The sequence below is a fragment of the Carlito syrichta genome, unplaced genomic scaffold (genome assembly GCF_000164805.1).
Source record: "Carlito syrichta isolate Samal-C Ts95f unplaced genomic scaffold, Tarsius_syrichta-2.0.1 Scaffold308104, whole genome shotgun sequence".
Classification (NCBI taxonomy): domain Eukaryota; kingdom Metazoa; phylum Chordata; class Mammalia; order Primates; family Tarsiidae; genus Carlito; species Carlito syrichta.
In genome coordinates this window covers 285129-288462 of record NW_007252200.1, presented here as the reverse complement: position 1 = coordinate 288462, position 3334 = coordinate 285129, and the positions used below count along the sequence as shown (strand labels likewise).

The 3334-nt window shown below is 42.1% G+C and overlaps 1 protein-coding gene across 1 annotated transcript in view; it reads left to right on the top strand.

Annotated features, from left to right (window-relative positions):
- The first annotated feature begins 1624 nt into the window (after nt 1–1624).
- The window catches only part of SPATS2 (spermatogenesis associated serine rich 2), a 78082-nt gene continuing 76372 nt past the window's right edge, over nt 1625–3334 (top strand). The window contains exon 1 of the mRNA XM_008064922.2: nt 1625–1698. The gene's annotated coding sequence lies outside the window, so the exon portion shown is untranslated. The remainder of the gene's footprint in view (nt 1699–3334) is intronic.

The window sequence follows — 3334 nt, the reverse complement described above, 5'->3', positions numbered from 1 at the left end:
GCCTTCTGAGTAGCTGGAATTACAGGCGCGTGCTACCACGCCCGGCTAATTTTTTTATTTTATTTGTAGAGATGAGGTCTCACCTGCCCAGGCGGGTCTCGAACCCGCAGGCTCGGCAATCCACTCACCTCAGCCTCCCAAAGGCGCGGGATTACAGGCTGAGCTACCGAGCCCGGCTTGATTTTTTTTTGAGTTGGAGTCTCACTCTGTTGCCCAGGCTGGAGTGCAGTGGCCGCTCCCGGCCACCGCAGCCTCAACCTGCTGGGCTCCGGTGATCCTTCTGCCTCAGCCTTCCAAGTAGCCTGAATTACAGGTGCGTGCTACCATGCCTGATTAATTTTTTTTTTAATTAAAAAGATTTTTTGGTTAAGTGCAGTGGTTCACACCAGTAATTACAGCATTTTGGGAGGCCAAGATGAGAGGATCACTTGAAGCCAGGAGTTCAAGACCAGCCTGAGCAACATCGTGAGACCCCATCTCTACTAAGAATAACCGGATGTGCTGGTACGTGCCTGTAGTCCCGGCTACTCGGGATTCTGCAGTGGGACGACAGTTCTTTGAGCCTAGCAGTTCAAAGTTGAAGTGAGCTATGATCATATCACTGTACTCCAGCCTGAATGACAAATGAGAGCCTGTCCCCCCTCAAAAAATCTTTTGGTTTTTTAAAGTCTGGAGTTACATCTGTATCTGCTAGCCTGATGGTCATTTAGTGATTGATCCTAAGTTACTCTAAAATACCTTGAGCCAGTAAAGCTTCCACCCTCTGTTTGTAGATCTTTGTATGTGTTGGGACGACTTTCAAAGCGCAGATATTTTAAGTCTACCTTAACTTTTACTTTCTACTGGACTCTCTGGTGTCTCCAGTATCTCCATCATGAATGTGTGATTTACCAATTCCCCTATAGTCTCATATCTGGATTTCCCTAAATTTTTGTCTGATCTCCTAGTCTGCTGCTTATACCAACTGTGACAGCAACTTCAGACAGACTGAGCCCTTGGTCGTGCTTGTTTGACATGAACAATGCAAACTGTTAATGGCACTGTCCATGGAGTGTGGGGTTTTTCTGTGCTCTGCTTCAAGTCAAGTCAGGCCCCTCTATCAGTGAAGCTTCTGGTTTTCATGGCTTTCCCCACCTTGGTAGAACTACCTTTCCCACTAACCTGGGGGTGTGTCATGGGAGTTGCCCAGGGAACAATGTCGGAGACTCCCACTGTTCTTGCCTCAAGTTCAGTAGTTTCCTGTGAATATCCACAGAGATGGTAACTTTTGAAAAAAGACCTCAAGGAGATGAGGAAGTATTCCATGTAGCTATCTAGGGGAAGAACATTTTTGGCAGAAGTACCACCTTCAGAACCCTAAGATGAGAACATATCTAGAATATAAAAGGGACAATAAAGAGGCAGTGTGGCTCGGAGGCCCTGAGGAGAGGATAGTGTGACATGAGCCATAGTTAGAGAGAGATTGAGAGCAGGGCAATAGGACAGATAAGACTGTTTAGGCTGCTTTGAAGACTTTGGCTTTCATTTCTAATGAAATGGGGAGCTGCTGGGGAGATTTGAGAAGCTGAGTTAGGTCATGATCTGTCTGTCTTATAATTTGAAAAGCAGTCATAGTGAAATAGAAGCCAAAGGATGGTAGGATAGAAGACTCAGAATGCCATTTAGGAGACTATTACAGTCCTGATCACAGCAGTGCAGGTGAGCAATGATTATGACTTAGACAAGGGTGGTGGCGGCCATGGGGGTGGTAAGAAGTGGTCCAGTTCTGGATGTATTTTAAGGGTGGAACAGATGGGATTTCTTTTGATGGACTAGAGGTGGTGAGGAGTAAACAGATCCAGATCTTTCTTTATTTCAAGGGAATTTGCCTGCATATTGTCTATGAATACTTTTTCTATTTCCTTTATTGAGTCCTTTAATTTTTGAGTCCCTGTATTGATTCCGTACCCTTAGATTGGGACATTTTTGGTTCTAATATTATCTTCTAATTGTTTTAATTTCTATTTTTTTTCTGAAGACTTTCCTTCATTCGATTTATTCTATTTTCATCTGTGTCTGTTCTGTTTCTTGCTATTTCTGACTTCTTATTGGATCTATAATGGTGATTTTTTTTTCAGCTTTTCTTTTTCAATCTGTTTTCTTCTCACTTTATTTTTGTCTTTTATTTTACAGCTTTTATTTTAGTGAATTCAAATTCTTATTTGAAGTATTCAAATAAATACTCAAGGGGCAATCTGCTTCTAGTTGTGGGGGTTATATAATTTTCCAGATTGGATTCTTTATTCTGTTACGTAGTAATTTATTCTCTCATTGTGTTTCTCTTTTGTTATAGGAAGTTTGATTGTTGCTATATCATTTTATTTACCTTCTCTATCTTGTGTGTGGATAACTCTGTGTACACGTTTTATTTGTAGCTACATAGTATAGATGAAATATACTTGATATATTACAAACTTACTTGGGACTTATCTCACCCACTCCTGCTCATCAACTGTGATTAGTTGTTGATTGTTGCTTTTATCCTCTTTTCTTTAAACTGAGTACATGAAGATCGAGAAGAATTTGCCATTGAAGAGTTCAGTTCTTTTTGGTAGATCTGAATTCTGCTGTTTTTTTCCCTAAACTCGCATTAAATATGCTTTATCAGGGATGTGTTTCATGTATTTTTGCTTGTTCTCCCAATTTGGCTCAATGTTCTGGAATATGGTAAGCCTCAGATGTTCATTCTGCTTTTCCTGAGGTTCCAGTGTGATTTGTAAAGGTTCTTGCTCTTTTTTGGGGGGGGAGGGAAGACAGGATCTTGCTCTGTAGTCCAGGCTGGAGTATAGTGGCGCACGATCATAGCTCACCACAACCTAGAACTCCTGAGCTCAAGCAATCCTCCTGCCTCAGCCTTGCTAGTAGCTGTGACTATAAGTGAGCACTACCTCATCTGGCTAATTTAAAAAATACATTTTTTGTGGAGTCGAGATCTCACCATATTGCCCTGGCTGATCTTAACTCCTGGGATTGAGCAATCCTCCCTCCTTGGCCTTCCAAAGTGTTGGGATTACAGGTGTGAGCTACCTTGCCCAGCTCCAATACTTATTCTTGATGAAATCTTTTTAAAAACATCCCCAGGATTACCTACTTAATCCTTCATACTCCTCTTTTCAAATTGGAAAGTTTTTTACATAAGGCACTTTCTTCCTTGCATTGCATTTTGTAAGATGCTTATCCTATCAGGAGTCCGGGTTTAAGAGTTCTGTAATTCTTAAGCCGGGCTCGGTGGCTCAGCCTGTAATCCCAGCGCTTTGGGAGGCTGAGGTGTGTGGATTGCCTGAGCCCGCGGGTT